Source organism: Orcinus orca, chromosome 4 (assembly GCF_937001465.1).
Source record: "Orcinus orca chromosome 4, mOrcOrc1.1, whole genome shotgun sequence".
Classification (NCBI taxonomy): Eukaryota; Metazoa; Chordata; class Mammalia; order Artiodactyla; family Delphinidae; genus Orcinus; species Orcinus orca.
The window spans coordinates 24,416,004-24,436,867 of record NC_064562.1 but is presented as its reverse complement, the minus strand read 5'-3'; the positions used below and the strand labels follow the sequence as shown (position 1 = coordinate 24,436,867).

The 20,864-nt window shown below is 37.9% G+C and overlaps 1 protein-coding gene and 1 pseudogene across 12 annotated transcripts in view; both read left to right on the top strand.

The window, feature by feature from the left end:
- Positions 1-20,864, top strand: part of INPP4B (inositol polyphosphate-4-phosphatase type II B) — a 725,833-nt gene that overhangs the window by 485,372 nt on the left and 219,597 nt on the right. The gene's annotated exons all lie outside the window — the stretch shown is intronic.
- LOC117195935 (60S ribosomal protein L5-like) lies at positions 1,610-13,481 on the top strand (annotated as a pseudogene).

Sequence of the window (20,864 nt, the reverse complement as noted above, 5' to 3'; positions counted from 1 at the left end):
TTGTAGATTTCTCCCCCTATGAACAAGACACATTATAGACTTATCATAACCTGCTGATCTCTGATGCTTCGTGTTTTTCCATCTGTTGTAATTTATCTTCTCTCCAATGACTTGGCAACCTCTGAGGTACTGAATCGGAAAAACGTTAGATCAGGGATAAGAAGCATTTTTTTGGTTATTAGTTTTGTTTTTACTATTCCTTTGCACTGACATTATCTGACTTTTATTCCTTTTACATTCGGGTCATAATTTTTAAAGAGTAGAATTCTCAGATTTCTGTAAAACAAATTCACAGAAATAAGGGTAAGGGCGTATTTGTCGGCACCGTTCTTGGATCGTGAGTCTGGTTTTGTTTGTGTTCACTGTCCCTTATTCTTATCAGGTAAGTCAGATTTCAAACTCTCAAACTAGTTTCATGGAATACCATAGTTTAATGTGGCCTGTCCTATGTGCTGTGAACTGGAATTTTTGAGTTTGAGTTGAATTTTTATTTTCCACAAAAAACTTAAAAGGGCAAGAAGTGTGTGTCTTATTTATAGACTTAGACTCAAATTGCATGAAATATGGTACCGTGCATTTTTGAAATTGTAGGCTAAAATTTGTTTGCATGTACTGGGGAGAATGCCTCCGATATAGAAAGTGGTTCCCACTCATGTAACTCATTTTCATTTAAATGCATAGCCACTAAATTTCTGTCTAAGCGTTCTAGTATCCCAATCGGTGTCTTTATTTAGTATTAACCCTGGTACCTTTATATGACATCTGCTTTGTTTTTCTAGTTTACATTTGGTAGTTCCTGTCTACTCTGACTTCCTTTAGATCTGAATCATACTTTCTGTTTCGTTTTCTAGCTCATTACTATCTATTCCTGACTTCCATACTGTACTGTAAACAAGCTAAGGTTCTTGTATAGCGGATTACAATTGCAGACATGGAAGACACTGGTTAATATTACACTGATAGTAATACTAATGAGAAGAGAAGGAGGAGGAGGTGGAGGGGGAAGATACTATGAGACACTATGTGTTTTATGCTCTGATAAGTATGTTAGAGATGTTGTTTCATTGACCCTTACCAACGTATGATGTTATTCCTTTTGTCATTTTATAAACTAAGGAACTGAGGTGTAGAAAGCAGTTAAGTAATTTGCGCAAAGTTACAATGCTCTTAACATAAGAAAGCCAAGACGTGAAGCCACACGTTTCTGACTACAAATCCTGTGCTCTTAATGACTCACTTTTTGTCCCCATTGACCAAGGGGAAAACCGAGATCTAGTTAAAACATGTCCTGTGTCACGTGACTTGGTAATGGCAGAACAAAGCAAGGACGGAGGTCCAGGACCACTCGTTCAAGGTGTCTTCCACGTTGATTTCACCACAGTGCCTGGATTTATAGCAAATGAAGACCTAATGAGTGTTAATGGCCATGGAGAACTCAGGAACGTTAGCCATGATGGCAGAAAGTGAGAACCAGCCTGCTAGGTTAGGGGGGAATGGAGACTAAGGGAAACCTGGGGAATCTGTTCTCACCCCAGAACCATGGCCCTGAGCCTGGTTTACTGCCCAAGCACCTAACAATTATTTGTTCTACCAACCTGACCTGAGTCTCTTGGAATCATAACAAGCAGAAATTTAGAACATCATAATACTGTCTTATTTAATTACAGAATGGAGAAGCATATCTTTCTCTGGCAATGGCGCTAGAGATCAGGGGAAAAATTACATTGCTCTTAAAGTAGTCAAACAATCGCAAAGGCAGAAAAAGAGGCAGGGATAAAAATTCTTTCTTAGGAAATCCTTCTCAGAAGAACTGAGACAGATAGAAGTGCTTTGACCTTGTCTGACCTTTGTTGCCTATCTCCACACAGTTCGGACTTCATTCAGTGACTGTTCATTCAACGAGCATTTATCATGAATTTTTCATATGCTAACTATAGTAATCGGTTCTTTACCAAATTTTTAAAATAGTAACAGGCTTAACATCTTGCAGTTGATATTACTAATAACACTGTTAATGAAAAATCTTGTTATTTATTGATCATCTACTAGCATGCAAGGGATATGTTGGGTGCTTCTCCTGCACTATATCATTTAATTCCTGCAGCTTTATCATCCCAGTTTTATAGCAACTTGTCTAAGATTCCGCAGGTACTAACTGTACAAGTAGGATTAGAATTCAGTTGAGTCTGACTCCAGAGCTGCTTCTGCTTTTATTGTGCTGCCTGATAGGAAGCTAATGGTCTCATAGCATCTTTGCTTTCTTCTCCATTTTATATTCTATCTTTTGGAGAGTTTTAGGGGCCTCAATTACTTTTTATTAATGTTTTAATCTTAAAATTCAATTTTATATGCCTGTGACATAGTAGAGAGGTTCAATAATTATTTGTTGAGATTTTGATTCATGATGATGACTTATATTTTTATGGATGCTAAATATGAACCTGGTACCATTTATTTCCGAGTGGAATCCACCTAAATTAGTGAATATAATGCAGTCTAAGCTTTAGAGTATATCTGAGACAAGTAACTTTCAGAGTAATAGTGAGTGATAGATTGTGATCTGCTTGAAAGGCTGAAAACCTTACTTAGAATTCACATTTATTTCAGTATAGGTCACATTGCCTTGCCACAGAAACATTCAGCTCATCTTAGCAACTGCTCTGTTGTTTCTTTTGTAACCTTCCACATGTAATCCCCCCCGAATTAAGCAAGCATTTATTATAATTTTATCATAGTGGATGTGACCAAATTTTCTTGAATGCAGATGTATAAGAATTTATCTATAAAAAGAGAATTTATGTTTCCTTTTTGTTTATTACTTCTGCCACATTTACAGTAGTGCTGTCGTGAAATGTACAGCATAAGACTCCGATGATCCTAGACAGACATATGATGTTATGTTTTATAATATACAGATGTATGGGAGGGGCTCTGAAAGAAACAAACGATGAATTTCTACTGTTTTTAAATTTTTCCTATTTTATGTAACATTTTATACGTGTACATATTCATGCAAATGCCTAATGGAGTGTATGGATAGGTATTTCTGTACATTTATATTCGTTTACAATTATTTTGCTTTCTCCCAAACTTGATTATTTATTTTCCATTATTGTCAAATGTGTGTGTTTAGAGAAGGTAAGATCCAAACTATGGAGTCTTAAGTTTTGTTTGATTTTGTTTTTTGGCGTTTTGCTTAATTTAACCTCCTTACACACACACACACACACACACACACACACACACACACACACACACACACACAGAGGCACAAACACGCACTTCCATTTTATTTGTAAAAACAGAAGAACGACAAAAAAAAAAAAAAAATTCCTGCATATTTTTAACTGAATCTCCCAAAGGCACGTTCTTAATTTAAGAGCTGGGAGCAATATTAAGGAGAGGTTCCTTAGGCTCTGACACACAGTTTTCTACACCAGCATACTCAGAGCGATAAAAAAAATGCAATTGTCACTAACATTTCGCAGGTTGGGAGCCAAGGCCCGTTCTGCAGGCCATAGGGCAGTGGGTCAGAATGTTTGTTCCTGGAATGCTCGAGTGCATGTGAATCCCCACGGTAACCTGAGACCGAACTTGGCCGTAGATTGACAATACAGTTTTAACTGATAAATTTATTTTTCATTTGAAATGGAATTAAACTTTGTTTTTTCGTTTCCTACCATAACTCTTTTCCTGCACGCAAATAATGCTTACTTTAAGCACTAGATACTGTCTTTAAAATTGTATGTGTGACGACAACGTATTTTCTTATATTTACTTGGACTTCAGAGATGCTTTTAAAAAATCACATCCAAGCATCTTGAATATGTTTTGAATATGTTTTATTCTCCTTTAAAAGTCGCTTCCAGTTAGTTTTTCTAGGTATCAGAAAGTAGGATTACAGCAGAGAGTTCTGCTGGTTCCACCACCCTAAGTTTTATACACGTCTAAAACATTTTCTATATTACATAAGGGCGGTAGACATTGACTGGTGGCCAAAAAGCCTGCTTTAAGAGAAAATAGCATATCAGTGATTAATTATAAAACAGAATAGTATTAAACTTTATTAAATGCATTCGTGGAAAAGTTCGAGGATAAGGATGTCATGTAAAAGCTAACTTGATGCTTTTGCCTAGAATTTTCTAAAAATGCCCATCCTAACCGCTGAAAGCAATGAAAAAGAACACTGCATTCTTTTCCTTTGGGAGTGAACAGCAAGAAAACATGCACGTCAATAGCAAATGCACGCTCATGCTTGATCCAGACGCACACATATGGGGAAAGCCTCGAATCTCTGGAATGCTCTATTCACCGTGCTTTTGGCATAATTCAAAACGAAGACAGGAAGCTCCTCCAGGACAGCTTCTCTGATACTGACACTGACTCGGACCTCATAGACACATAGGAAGAGGTAACTAACACTATTTGAGGTTTATGATGGATTAAGCGTTTCAAATGTCTTACCTTACTGAATCTTCTAATACCCTTGCCTGGAAGGTGATATTATTCTTGTTTTATAAGCTAACTGCGGAGTAGCAGTATAGCTTTCTAAGGTCACACAGCTGGGACAGGATGGAAATTAGAAGAGAAGAAGGGTTCTTAGAGAATATATATTTTGTTTAGAATTTTAGGATTAAATAAGTTTACAGACCAGAAGAGATCTTGACACTTTAGCTTCTTCCTGGACCCCTTTAGTGACCTGGAAATCAAACTTAGGAGGCCATACGTCTTTCCCATTTTCCGACAGGTCAGTGTTAGAAAAGTGTTCCTATTTTATCCCAGACTTTATCTTCTTGCCACATTCCCAGCTCTCCTTCATAGTGTTAAGTAGAATAAGTCTCATACCTTTTCTCTATGATCGCATTTGAAAGCAGCTTTTTTGCCCAACTTTAAATCTTCTCTCCTTTTTTACTCAGCAAGGAATGTAATGTAGAAAGAGCACCAGGCTTTCCTGCCAGATTCGGGTTCAAGTCCCAGCTGTGTCACCCCAGGCATGTTGTCTATTCTCTAACATCTGTTAGTGGAAATAGTAATGACCTCCCTCCCAGGGTGATTCTGGGCAATTAATAAATGCAGTGAAGTTCCATGCATTAGAGAAAAACACTCTATAAAGATTGCTTCTTGCATTAAACTTACTAATTCCTTCACCCATCACTTAATGTTTTTCTTAGTTTGCTTAGTTTGTTGTAGGTCTTTCTTAAAATGTGACATCCACAGTTCTCTAAATTGGGCAATGGCAGAGAGGTTGATTTAACCTTTGATCTGGACATAACATTTTTATTATCTGAGGAACGGATGCTTCCTTGAAACCCAAGTTCTGGCTTTAATCACACTGACACCAGATTTGGCTTCTTATAAAATGGCAGATACCAGCAAGAGACATAGGGAAAGTATTTGTTTGGTTGAAACAGGCTGCATTCTGATACAGTTGGGAAAAATCTCAAATTTGCTTTGACTTGAAATTTTAGCAATATAGCATTGAAATCAGGACAGATATTCATAAAAGTGACACAGTGTCAATTGCTTTTAGGGTTTACAGATACATGTTATTGCCGAATCTTTAATAAACTGTCTACAGAAATAAATTCAAGTGATGTTTCTCAGGACTGGTCTGGGAAAAGGAAGGGAAACATCAAAAGCAGAAGTAGGGCGATTTGCTTCTAAAACTGATTCTGTTCTTATATATAAATGTGTCATTGTCATTTAGGAAGAAGACTGTCTAAAATTATCAAAAGGCTGTAACATGAGCCACTTTGTAATAACTACTAAAGTGACATTAATTTATTATAAAATCAGACAATGCAAAGTATACAAATATCATGGGCTTAGGACAGTAGAGAAATAAAAAGTTTATGGGATTTAGAGACATGCCTGAGCCCAAATCCTGGCTTTTTTATTATCCAGCAGGATGATTGATTACTCTGAGACTCAGTTTTCTTATCTGTGAAAAGGGGATGACAGTGGTGCCCATCTCACAGCCTCAGCTCACATGAATTACTAACGTGAAATGTTTATAGCAGTTCCTGACACATAGTAAGTGCTCAATAAATGTTGGCTGTATTTTTTTTTCCTTTTATTGATTAGCTTCTCTAGCCTTAGGTGTTTTGATGTTGTTTTTGTTGTTCCCAGGTGAGAATTAGACAAATGATACCCAACCCATCTGAAACAGTACCTGATGCAAAGCGTGTGACCATCATGCTCGTCACCTATTTTAAAAATTATCATCCTCATCAGTATTATTATTCCCCATTTCATCCAACTAGACTGTCTTTCATTTATAATTTAAATGGCTCTACAGTGGTATAGTCTGCATTTTTCTTTATGTTCCTAATCCATTTTCATGGGGCGGGAGGTATGACCATGGAAACCGATTAGCACTTCCTTAGTTTGCATTATTCAAAATATGTCGTATTTGTCAGACTGCAAATTAGAGTTTTCAGTCACTGAAGAGACAACGCGTACTTAGAGTACACTTCAGTAGCTCCTCAATTTGTAGAGAAAAGCCTGAGCTCTTCCCTCTTTTAAAATGCAGATCACATAAAATTAATATCCGTACACAGACCTACCTGCTTAAGAAGTTTGAGAGCTAATTTAGCTTTGAAGATAATTGCAGGAATGATTAGGCCTGCAAGGAATTATATTTGACCTGAAAATTTTGTAAAGGATTTGCCCATATTTACCAAAGTCGCTTTCATCATTATCACCCTGTATTTCTGCTGCTCTGGACACATTTATATCAGCTTTTTCCGAAGAATGTTATTTGGAACACTGGTATCCCTTCAGTTATTAGTATGTGTTCTTTGAGTGAAGTCGTTTATGTGCAGTAAGTTTGAAAATGTTATATTCAAAAAAGTGAAGAGGGTGACCTTACTGTAGGATTTCTCAGAGCCTTCATTAAGTCCTCAAGTCCTTCTAGGGCTCTCAGAGGCAATGTCGCCTACAGCTTTTCCCTAACTAATTTGAACCCAAGAAGCTTTCTTTTTGGAAAGCTTTCTTTAACAGCTTATCAGACAGACACTGTGTTCCAAGAAAAGCAGCTGCATAGCTGAGAAAGTGCTGATTTTGAACAATGTAAACAACCAAGTATTTTCCAGAGAAATATATGAGACACTCTCTATATGTATTCATCCACTTTTCCCCACCATGAGCATTTTCTTGAACAGACATCTCTGCAGGCAGGCCTGTGGTCTTCATCCAAATGAACCCTCATCCTATACACACACCCTGCACCTGTGCACATTCTGCCCCTACCCACATGCAGTTACCCAGCCCTGTTTCTCCCACCCCCCGTTCTCTGTCCACAGGCATTGCCAACCCTGTGGCATTTTACACCCATGCCATGGACTATATAGACACCCATTTGTGAGATTTGTACAGAATATGTGGAAAGGGGAAAGGAGTGACAAAATACATGCTTTCTTTTTTATAGTCGTTGACAGATTCTTTTTAAGATTGCATAAGTGGACACACACTTATTTTAACAATCACTTAATATTAGAACCACCCTGAACTGAATTTAGGTCTTCTCCTGAAGGCTCTGCCCTTTGGTGCTTGTCCTTTCTTGGTTAAATTCAGAACCATTAGGTGCCCTAACTATAGCCCAAGTTAGAAATCACAGCATCCATTTCCAACTCATCTTTTCTACAGCTCTCATCTGATCTCATCTAAAGCTCTTTTTCTGATTTAAATGTATATGTCTTCCTGTCCCTGGACCGAAATGAACATGAACCTGAAAATAAGCGTGCAAAAACCTCAGCCAGGAGATACAAGATAGTAAGTCTGCTTTCTCAGCTTCATCTGCAACCACACACGTAACCCTTGACATTGATCATCACTTCCTTCGTCACTTATAGTGGCTTATGTGCACATAACACTTTCTAAAGGTGGAGTCAGAGTCTCTGTAGTTCTTTGGAAACCCCTCTTCTCAGGGTTTTGAGCTCAGTGTCAACCTCAACCAGCAAGAGAGCAATGTCCGTAGGTGTAGATGGTGCACCTAAGATTCTTCCCCACACTGACGTCCTATTATTTTCCCTCCATCTTTTTTTATCCATTGCCTGGGATGGTCTCACCCATCTGAAGTCCCTAGTATTCTCCATACTTATTAGGAACTGAGAGGCGATAGTCTCCAGGCATGTCAGTGAAAAGGGCTGGTCACTATCCCCTACCCAGGCTCCTCAATTTCCTAAGACCAAATTGACCATTTTCCTATCATCAAGCTTTTGAAGAAGCAGGTCAGAACTCATTATTCCTGCTCCAGCTACCACAGGCTTAATGATCACTGGAAGGTTACTATTCTTAACTGTGTTCCTAGTGAGGTTTGGCTTTGCTTTTTCATTTACACGTTGTCAGTTCTACTTAATATATATGAGTGAGCTGTGTTGGAGGTACCATCCTTGAGGAACTGTAGAAAGTTACCTGCCCCTTAACAATGTATTCCCCTAATAGCATGCTCTAGCCTAGGCTTTTCCACCCTAATCCATTAAGTGAAATTCACTGATGTCTGTTGTTCTGTGGTATAGCATGGTGCCTCATAGTAAAAGTGTGGTTGAATGAAATTGTTTGCAATAAGACTTCAGGAAGATAAAGAACTGAGTCAGGAAAAGGAAGACAAGTGCAATTTTATAATGGAAGCTAGGAAAACTAGAAAATATACAAAGTCATATCATGAAAGATTTTAAGAAGGCAGAAGAGAAGGATGAGGTCAAAGATAAAAAGTTGTAGAATAAGATGGAGAAGAGAACAGACACACTTACTTTGCTTTACTTAATTAATTTTAATACCAATATAACCACATTGTTTTTCTCAGTGCTGTGCTACAATAGGGGCTGGTTGCTTCTAGTAATGGGCTCAGCCTATTGGTGACCCTTTGGGTCCCTTGATCAATGTACTCAAGCTTATTAGAGTTTGACAGAAAATGTTAGGTAATTAAAGATTAGTCTTTATACATTGTGTGGCACTGATGAATTTATTACATTATGGGACAGTTTACCATCTTACAGGGAAAATAGATTTAAAAATCAATTGAAATCATTGAATGCAGGTTTAATTAGACTTGATCTAAGTGCTACTTGGCATATATTACATTATGACAAGCAGATGAAATGACCAGTTGTGCTTGTAGATACATGCTGTATGTTGCTTCTTTCTGATGTTCACACATGTAAATTGGAAAGTAAACACATTCCTTTAGAACTTAATATAAAAATTGATTGCTAAAAACAAATTTAGGTTGCCATAATAAACTTGGTCTAATCCTCATCCATCCATCTAAGACCAGAGCAGATAACTTGAATTTTATTTTATTTTAATCTTCCCCATCATCGATGCAGTCTCTCGAATTCAAAGCAGGTTTAAGGTTCAATCCTAAACTTAGAAATGGTGTCTAGTGGGGATTATTTTTCTCTTATCTAGAATCAAATTGAGGATTTTCCAGGGACCTACACAGTAAGTAGGAAAGAGAGACTCTAACAGTTTTGAGGTTTGCTTGTTTGTTGGGCAGACTACCAACTAACAATAAATTTCTTGGCTACGGAGACTTACTTCTAGTACTGGTAAACGTGAATTGCTTCTCTGACCAAGTGATATGCCTTTCAAGTACTTTAAGGATTGGTCTGTGATTGTAACACTGGCGGAAGTTCGAGTTCCATTACTGTCACCAGGAGGTAACTACTTTCCTTAAATGTCTTCATCTGACTACTAATGATAATAATGACACTGAGATGAGCTTAAATTATGAATTCATAAGGCAGATTTTAAGAATCTCTTTATACTTTAGTAGGAAAAATTATTGTCTCCCTCTTTCTTTCATGCTCTCTCTTCTTCCCTTGAACCCCCACTAGTTCTTGAAACAAATACTATGCTAATTTTTAAAGTTTGAGGTTTTAAGAGTGTTACAGACTGAATATTTGTATCCCCCAAATGTATCTGTTGAGGCCCTAAACTCCACTGTGATGTTATTTGAAGATGGGGACTTTGGGAAGTAATTGGAGTTAGACGAGGTCATGAGAGTGGGGCCCTCATGATGGGATTAGTGCCCTTATAAGAAGAGCCACCAGAGAGCTTGCTCTCTCCTTGCCATCTGAGGACACAGGGAGAAGACAGCCATCTGCAAGTCAGGAGGAGGTTTCTCACCAGAATCTGACCTTGCTGGCACCCTGATCATGGGCTTCTAACCTCTAGATCTGTGAGAAATTAAGTTTCTGTTGTTTAAGCCACCCAGACTATGGTATTTTATAACAGCCTGAGCAAAGAGTTATTAGATTCTGATAGAGTTCTTTGATTACACTTTAAAATCATATTCCTCTTACATTGACTGTGTTTTCTTATTGTTAGCAGTAAGAATTAAAATATAAAAGTTACCACCATTGCTGTATATCTGTGATGAGCCACAGATATGCATCTCTGCTTCACGGGATGGAGTTAAAGTTGTCAAGAATAAGGCCTACTTCAAAAGATGCCAAGTGAACTTTAGAAGAAGGCAAGAGGGTAAAACCAATTGGTATGCTTGGAAATGCTTACACATTTTACACAATTTACACATTTGAGTGTAAATACAGTACACTCAAATATGGGATGATAGTTCATGTAACCAGCAGAGAGATCATTTGTCAGATTGCTTATGCCTGTGTTGAAGAGGCTATGATAGCCAGTGCAGCTTATACTCATGAACTTACAAAATATAGTATGAAGGTACTTTGTATTTGGATTCAGTTCACACCTGAACTACCACTGGAAATAAAGTTTTGGGGGCCCTGAAGAGAGCTGTGGAAAGAAGCCTTTCCATCCCTCACAGAACCAAACGATTCCCTGGTTATGGTTCAGAAAACAAGGAATTCAAGGCATAAGTACTTTGGAAGAACATCAGGGATCAAAACATTGCAGATTATATATGGAAGGAGATGGTGACGCTTACAGGAAAAAATTTACTCAGCACAAAAAGAAGGTAACTCCAGACACCGAAGAGATGTGCAAGAAAGTTCATGCTGCTGTATGAGAGAATCCAATCTATGAGAAGACACCTAAGAAAAAAGTTAAAAAGAAGAGGTGGAACTATCCCAAAATGTCTCTTGCTCAGAAGATCAGGTAGCTCAGAAAGCAAGTTTCCTCCAAGCTTTAGAGTGGGCTAGTGAGGGTTGAACCAAAACACCGCATTCCTATGAAGATTTTTCAGATAAGGACAATCAACTTATTGACGAAGAAGCTAAAAATAAATACATTGAAAAGTTACCACAATTTCATCTTTTGGTTTTCAGAAATAAATTAAAAAAAAAATCAGGTGTGGATTTCTGGTTTCTACTGTTCTTTGACAAATATCAGCACTGCTGTTGACCTGTGAGCCTTTCACTTGACCTCTCTGGGCTTCAGTTTCTACAGAATGAATTGGCTGATACTTAACCTTACTTTCTGTTCTAAGCACTCTCTGATTTTATTCAATCCTAATATTGAGATCTGAGGAATTTATCGTAGAATAAAAGAGAAAATATCTGCATCCAAGGTTATTGAAAGCTGGTGACATTTTTATTTGGTGTACAATCTTCAATTCAGTTCTCAAATACTTACAAAAGGATATATAGCAAGCACTCCTGAACTGAAAATTTTAATCCCGTGACTTTTAATTTTTACTGTCTTTCTCCTTCCCGTTAGCACATCAGCCTGCCAAATACCAAAATCCGTTTGTTTTCTTATATGGATTTTTTTTTTCTTTTTTTTTTTTGTGGTATGCGGGCCTCTCACTGTTGTGGCCTCTCCCGTTGCAGAACACAGGCTCTGGACGCGCAGGCTCAGCGTCCATGGCTCACGGGCCCAGCCGCTGTGCGGCATGTGGGATCTTCCCGGACCGGGGCACAAACCCATGTCCCCTGTATTGGCAGGCGGACTCTCAACCACTGCGCCACCAGGGAAGCCCTATATGGATTTTTTTTAATGATGCAATAAAGACCTTTAATTACTAATAGATATATTTTCTTCTTACAATGGAATCTTAATGTTTTAAAAGGGAGATATTCAGAGAACAAGTAATTGCTTTCTCATGTACTTTATGCAAAGCTGGTATAGGACATTTGATTTATTCCTGCTGATCTTCAGAATCTATTTAACGTGAATAAAAGCAGTACACTGTTTCCATATAGCAGGTGTCTTGAACTTCGCGTTAATTACTTTTCTTCCTTTTAACAACAAAAAAAAGATCTGTAGAAATCTTTATTGTTCTATCTAGACTCCTTTAACAGTGAATCAGTCACATTTTGACCTCAAAAATAATTACCAGATGATTTAGTAATGCGTTATTAAGACTGTTAGCAGAACAAGTTAAAATCTGAAAATGGGAAATTTCAGGTCTTCAGAGTATTTTTAAATTACTGCTGCCCTGTCTGCCTGGCATATTTTGCCTAGCTAAACTGAGTTTCCTTATTGTAGCAATAACTATGACTCATTTTCCGGTGATTGGTGACCACGCAGGAACCCTGGATTCCTAGGTCATCTTTCATCCACATGGCCGCCCATCATTTTACCTGTTTGTCTACTCCCTCCTGTGGCCCTGGTGCCTTCTACTCCCTGACTCTATTCTGATCCTTGAGCTTCCTCCTCAACCCCATCCCCTATCCTCAGTCATTTCTCTTTGTTTAACTGGAAGGTGGCTGTCTCCCCTGCAGCCCTGTCAAGTGGTTACTCTTCATACCTACTATGGGATGAACAAGAAAACGGGAACCTTCGTCATACAGCCACAAGGAAATAAATTCCACTAACAACCTGAATGAGCTAGGAAGTAGATTCTCCCCTAGAGTTTCCACGTGGGAGTGTGGCTCAGCCTACATCTTGGCTTCAGTCCTATGAGACCCTGAGTAGAGGACCTGGCCTGCCTTCTGATCTGTAGAAACTGTGAGATAGTAAATGGGTGGTATTGTAAGTTACTGGGTTTGTGGTCCTTCATTATGCAGCAGTATAAAATTAATACATGGCTCTCTGGCTTAGTCTTCTAGTCCTCTCTCCCCACCTACCCAGCTTTAGCCACAATGGGGTCTTTGCTCTTCCTTGAATGTGGGGACCGTGTTCCTCTGCAAGACCTTTGGACCATCTGCTGCTTCTGCCTGAAAAGACCTCCCCCTAAGAAAGATATATGGCTCACTTTTTTACCTCCTTTAGGTATTTGTTCAAATGGCTTCATATTAGAGAAGCCTTTCCTAATGCATATACATACATATGTAGTCATTATATATATATGTAGACTATAAAGTAGAAGCCCCACCCAGCACTCACCTACCTTGCTTAAGTTTTCTCCATGGAACTTATCGTATCTGTATCATTTTTTTGTTTACCATGAGAATTCAAGCTCCATGAGGACAGGGATTTTTGTGTTGTTCTCTGTTGTATTCTGGTACATGGAGCAGTGCTTCCAACATGGTAGGTGCTTAATACATGTTTGTAAGTGAATTCACATTTTCTGTTATTTTGACCTTATTATATTTCTATGGAAATTTATAATTTTGGAGACTCTTTTTTTCATTAAAAATGTTGTCATATTAAAGGAGAATGAAGAAAAAATATTTGAAAAACCACAAGATTTTATAACTTAATACCTGCAGAATTTAAAACAAATCTAAATGCAATTCAGCAGAAAAATAGAGGCACTTAATAACTGTTTGGTTTCAGAGTACATGCCTCACTGTACAATTTAAAGCTTAGTGAATTTCTTATCACACAGGTTTGAAATACATTATACTCTAAGGTTATGTTCATACACTGGATAACTTTGATTTTTCTTTAACTTTGATCTTTTAATGCTAGCTTTAAAAAAATCCCTTTGCATTATTTCCTACTATTAAGAAATTTACATAAAACCGAACGGCACCAAAAATCCAGCAAAACTATAAATAATTCAAAACTTCAATAGTAAATATAGACCCATCACTAGTATTTGATACTAATTATTTAATAATTAAATCCGCTAATCCTCCATGCCTGTTATCTTTAGTAGAATGTTTTCATAGTGGCCTAGAATATTTTGATTTATTTTTTGACATTTGCAAACTATTCTTGTAAAGAGTTTCTACTGTCGGAGCATGTCCATTTTTAGTAAGAAATAAATTTTTTGCTTAGCTGTCTATCAAGACTGTTTATACTTGGTCTTAAAAATGTCCATATTTTTTGCTTTTAAAAATGTCAGCATTAAGTCGGGTTTCCCCAGCCATTTATGTATAACCTCCTATAATTCCTTTCTTGCTACTATTCTCTTCCTCTTCCAATGGTCTCTGCTTAATATATATAGTGCTCTTTTCCTTTCAACATTTTTCTTTCTCTTAAAATTCAAACAATAAAATAGAATAGAATAAATTAACAAAAAGCCTTAGCAATAATTTCTCTTGTAGGTCTAAACATGAGTCAGTTCAGACATGGGTGGCTAGTTGTTTTATCCCATGAATGAGTCATGGGCTTGGGAAATTCATTGCACCTCCTGCAAGAGCATTTTTCTCTCCAGTCTCTGATGAAATACCCTCCCCGCCTTGTTCAGGTGGAACATGTTCCTCTCACATATGGCATTTCTATGTCAGCAGATACTTTGAAAGCATAAAGCGTGGGATAAATTGACACTTTGACTCTACCATTACAAATCAATGTTGCCAGCAGTTAGAAGGTTCTGTTCACATGGAAGGTAATAACCTTTCAGTCATTTGGTTTTGTATTCCCAGATTAAATAGCTAATAGTTTGTTATCCATTCATTATCATCGAAAATGTCTATATCTTTTCTCATTTATTCTGTTTTGGAAATTACATTCAGTAAACATTGACTTTTTATTGCTGTGCAGTTCTGTGAATTTTAACACATGTATAGATTCTTGTAACCACCACTGCAGTCAGGATACAGATCTCTTCCATCTCCACAGAGAAACTCCCAGCCGCTGCCCCTTTGATGAATGCCTCCACCCACACCAACCTCTGACATCCATGATGTGAGTTCTCCATCACCATAGAGAAATGCTTTTTGAAAAAGTCATTGAATCATTGGTTGCAGATCCTCCTGAGACTGGCTTCATTTATTCAGTCTAATGCCTTTGAACTTCATCAAGGTGTTGTGCATATCAATAACAGTTTTTTTTTTTCAATTGCTGAGTTGTATTCCATGCTACCGTACCACAACAAACTGTACCACAGTTTGTTGCACCATTCATATGAAAGTATATTTTGGTTGTTTCCAGTTTAGAGTGATTATGAATGGAGCTGCTAAAATATTCCTGTGTAGGTTTTTCTGTGATCCTAAGTTTTCATTTCTTTAGGGTAAATACCCAGGATTGGAATTTCTGAGTCATATGGTAAGTGTGCGTTGAACTCTATTAGAAACTGCTGTACTGTTTTCCCCACCAGCCGTGTATGAGAGTTTCAATGGCTCTGCATCCTCACCAGACATTGTAAAATATAGTGTGACATCTCCTAATGCTTTTAATTTTCATTTCCCTAATGGACAGTGATGTTGAACAGTTTTCCATGGTCTCTTTGTTATCTGCATATCCTCTTCTGAGACACATCTCTTCGACTTTGCCCTTTTATTTATTATGTTGTTCATTTTCTTGCTGTTGAGTTTTGAGGGCTCTTTATGTATTTGGGATGCAAGTTCTTTGTCAGAAACATGATTTGTAAATGTTTTCTTCCAGTCAGTAGCCTGTCTTTCCATTCATTGTGTCTTTAGCAAAGCAAAAGTTGTCAATTTTGATGAAGTTCAATTTATCAATTTTTTTTCTTCTTCAGATCATGCTTTCGGTATCTTATTTAAGCACAATTTGACGAAGCCCAGTTCATGAAGACTTTTCTCCTATGGCTTCCTTTAAAATTTTTTATATTTTTATGTTTTACATTTAGGTCTATGAACCATTTTAACTTTTGTTTCAGTTGTGAAGTTTACGTAAAATTTCATTTTTTCCCCGATTGGATGTCTAATTGTTCCAGTACCATTTGTTGAAAGGACTACTCTTTTTCCATTTCATTGACTGTAACTTTGTCAGAAGCAGTTGGCCATATTCTCTGTGTACTCTGTTTCATTTATCAATATATCTGTCCTTTTGTCAATACCACAGTTTTGATTACTATAGATTTACAGCAAGTCTTAAAAATCAGTAGATGCAATTTCTCCATTCTTCTTCTTTCTGAAAAGTACTTGGGCCATTCTGTTTACTCTGCCTTTCTTTATAACTTTTTGAATCAACTTGTCATTATGTACAAAAAATCTTGCTGAGATTTTAATTGGTATTGCCTTAACTCTGTAGATCAATTTAGGAAAAATCGACATCTTTATAAACTTGAGGCTTCCAGTATATGAACACAGTATGTCTCACCATTTATTTAGATCTTTTTTGATTTCTTCCATCAACTCTTATAGTTTTCAGCATATAGATCTTGCACATTTTGGTTAGATCTATACCTAAGTACTTTGTTTTGGACTTACTATAAATGATAAATATATTTTTTAAAAATTTCAGTTTCTAATTGCTACATATTTGTATACTGACCATGTGTCTTGTGAAACTTTGTAGTTTCAATATCACTTCTGTTTTCAAAACTTCTGTAGTGTTATTCGTATCTGTCCTTCTAGTTTGTCACCCACTTGACAGTCTGGGACCTGGGGGATGGTGTAGTCCATAGATTATTTCTCAGAGTATCTGATATGTGGTTTAGATCCATGCATGCACAGCTTGAGGTAAGCCCCAGAAGTCCATGAATGACATTAAGAAGTCCCTTCCTGAGCTCCTTCCTCATTACACTCTCTCTGGCATATTCCCATTTCCTGTGGATTCCCTGGAAGGAAAAGATCAAAAGACCCTTCACTCAGAAAGCTGGGGTTTGATTTTCCCTTCTCTGCCTTGCAGCTGCACCCTCTTCTGGGGCCAAGGGGTAGGAGAAGAGAGAGAGAAAAAGTAAAGGGCATGCATCCCATGCCCTTGGGATCACAGCTCCAATCAGAGAGGAAACTTTCCCTTCCTCATAATTTTAGGCTTCTGCACTTCCTCCAAGCTGTCACTTTGGTTACTGCGACCACTGGATTGCTTGGGGGCTGAGACACAAGAGAGTGGAAAAAAAAAAGTGATTTCATCATTCTTCTGAGTGTTAGGAGACCTCTTTTCTGTTCTTTGAGCCAGAACCAGAGAGTTTCTCCTGGAGCTATCTTTGTCTACACCATGACCATCTCTGGGCCTGGGGCTGTTTTGAGTCTAGATCATGAGATACGAGAGGAGAAAAAATGGTAAACTAATTGCTGGTTCAGTGGCATTTAAAATTCTAATCTTCCCCAGTATTCCCAGCAGTGTTTACTTTGAGTCCTCAAACAGCTGCTCTGTGCATTCTGTCCATGTTTTATAGCTTCATCCAGTGGGTACAAGAGGGTAGAGTAAGCTTCCTCTATCTTACTTGCAGCATCTTATCTCCCAAAGGGCAGATGATGGTGACCTGTTAACTTGAATGTAATTTTGGTTGCCTGTGAATCCAAGGACATTTACAAGATGCCAAGATGTTTTCTCACCTTGCTGTTGAGGTATATCTTACATTTAAAGAGATGGGTATTTCTTACATTTCAAGAGATAGTTGAACTGTTTAAGGCGCTGGAAATGTCATCTAGCCGTGTGCCCAAGAAGAGGAGGGGGACTAACATTTGCAGTCTTTGCCCTATTTTAAATGTCTATTGCCCCACCCCACCCCCGACCTGCCAAATTCGATAGGGGTGGCCGTGTAACTGAGCTCTGGCCACTGGATCGTAAAGAGAGGAAAGCACACCGGTTCTGCATCTGTCCAATAAGAGTTCCTCCATGCTTTTATCCCCTTCTGCTGTTTGGAGACCTTAGATGCCACAAGGTGAACATGGCAGAGCCTTCATCAGCCTGGTTCCTCAGATCACTGAATAGATGACCTACATTTGCAACCATAGTTAATTTGAAAGTTGCTAAGAAAGTAGATCTTAAAAGTTATCATCACAAGAAAAAAAATTTTTGTAACTGTGTATGGTGATAGATGTTAACTAGACTTATTGTGATGATCATTTCGTAATATACACAAATATAGAATCACTGTGCTGTATACCCAAAACTAATATACTGCTATATAGCAATTATACTTCAGTAAAAATGTATATTTGAATAACAAATAAAGAGATAGTTTATATTTTACATTTAGCATTGAATCGTTTCCAACTACAGCTCACTACATATATATATATATATATATATATATATATATATATATGTATATTTAATAGAGTCATGAGGAGGGAAAGATTTCTTTAGCTTATTTGTATTGAGGCAGTTACTCATATTTGGATAGTACTGTTTTCAGCAGTAAAGAGGAATCTACAAGCCAATTAGTCTGAAAAACTGGTAGTCAACGTATCTATGATGTGCTCTTGGAACTTTGTGTCCCGGATGGTATAACAGTTGTACTCATTACCATACACAAAAGCATTTTTTTTTTCTTGCCACGCTTGCAGGATCTTAGTTCCCTGAGCAGGGATTGAACCCAGTGGCGGCAGTGAAAGCGCGGCAGTGAGAGTGCGGCAGTGAGAGTCCTAACCACTGGACCGCCAGGCAGTTCCCACAAAAGCATTTTTATATTTAAACTTTAAGATCTTTTAATTTTGGACACATAAATCTTGTGAGATAAGTAGAATGGTTTACTACCTTCATATTTTATAGCTCGTAAATCTTAATAGAGGCTGAATTGCCCTCTCATGATCACCTAGTTGTTTACTCTGAAGAGCCAACACCGTAACCAAGGACTTTTGTTACTCAAAGTTCACTGTGCTTTCCACTAAACCATGCTCCATTATTTACTGGTGTGTGATGACATGGATCTGTTTGATCCAAAAATACTGAGCTGTCCATAACTCCGGACAAGTCTTAAAAGACAGTCTACACTTCAAACTCTCTTGGTAGGCATTAGGCAATGTCTAAGGAATTTTGACAGAGAAAATAAAATACAATAGTGATAGCAGGTCTTAAGAAGGAAATCTGACATGGACGGGATGGAAGAGAAAGATTCTGGAAGATGGGAAGTAGGTTCTTCAAGTGTAAAAAGAAAGTTGGTGAAACTAATTGGGATGTTACCATTGGGAAGGGACACATGTAAGGGGCATTATACAGGAAGAATCAGTAGTGCTTGATGACTTATTGAATGGTAGGGACGAGGCACTGGTAGAGATGGAATATTCTGTGGTTTTGGTCTTTGGAGAATGATATGCTACTGATGTGAGCTGGGGTTTGGGAAAAGGACTAGTTAGGTTTCAAGCTTATAGAATGTTCAATTATATCAGGACGAAAGGAAGTTGGAGTTCTGGGATAGGAAATCAGGTCAGAGTAGGAAATATAGGTTTGTGGTAGATCCTCAAAGATGTGACAATTGAATCCCATAATAATGGACAGAATTTCTGAAGACAAGTTTATAATGAGAAAAGAGGAGAAAACAAAGGACTAAAGCTTCGAGTGTGTAAGCTATAATATTAAGAACTACTGAAAAGTTTTATTTGAATATTAGTTTGAAAGTATCCTATGGCTTCTGAAATTTTTGAAGTTCAGCCAGGATAGAGGTGTGTTCAGGCATGCATACTTAAGTAGAACTCTCACTTCTCTGAGGCCAAAGTAAATCTAGCACTGCCAGGTAAATGTATTCACCAGAAAGAGTCAGAATGCACTTAGTTAGTTAGTGGCACTTGTTTACTGATGGCCTTTGCTTATATTTCTGTCCAGGTGAGATTTTCACTTCCCAGTTACATGTCTATGGGTTAAATGCCAGGCATGTCTCCAAGATGACGATCCTGGTGCTTAGTCCCAAGACTACTTTATATTCACAAAGCCTGACAGTGCTAATGACGATTTTCTCCTGGATGTTTACAGTCATTTGTATCTTTGTGGCATTTCCAAAATAGAGGAGGTATTTACATGTTGCTCTTTAAACTTTCCATAGGATTTTTTTTTTTCTTTTTGCTCTACTAAGGATGGTACAGTAGGTGGTGAAGAAGTTTAGAGGAAAAGTGTCATTAAATTGTCTTTTGTGGGCTTTCCTGGTGGCGCAGTGGTTGAGAGTCTGCCTGCCAATGCAGGGGACGCGGGTTCGGGCCCCGGTCCGGGAAGATCCCACATGCCGCGGAGTGGCTGGGTCCGTGAGCCATGGCCGCTGAGCCTGCGCGTCTGGAGCCTGTGCTCCGCAGCGGGAGAGGCCACAACAGTGAGAGGCCCACATACCGCAAGAAAAAAAAAAAATTGTCTTTTGTTAGAAGACTGTTTCACATCCCTTTTCCTTCAGTCTTCTAAAATGTTTGTAAGTTTTAGCATGTGAAATTGAATATTTCATTAGGAAGCATTAGGGGAATTATTTTATTTATTTTTTTTTAAGATTTTTTTTTTTGATGTGGACCATTTTTAAAGTCTTTATTGAATTTGTTACAATATTGTTCCTGTTTTATGTTTTTGGTGTTTCGGCCGCAAGGCATGTGGGATCTTAGCTCCCCGACCAGGGATCGAACCTCATCCCCTGCATTGGAAGGCAAAGTGTTAACCACTGGATCACCAGGGAAGTCCCAGGGGAGTTATTTTAAAGGAAGATTTTAAAGAAACTTAATCACTAATGTATTATGCATGCTGAAAAACTAAGTGATAAGGAAGTGTAGATTTGCGTTGCTGAAATTTTCCCTTTCTCTGCCTTCCATCTCGTTGGCATGGTTAAATATTTAAGTGTACCTGCTGAGGGAAATAGGAGCTTGATGTTGTGATTGAAATAATGTGGCTGCCATGAACTATTCATCTTTTACTTCTCTTATAGCTCTCTGCATTAAGCAATGGTAATGACCTGGCAAGAGAGTGAAATGACATAGTTTTTTTTTCTTCTTCCTATAGAT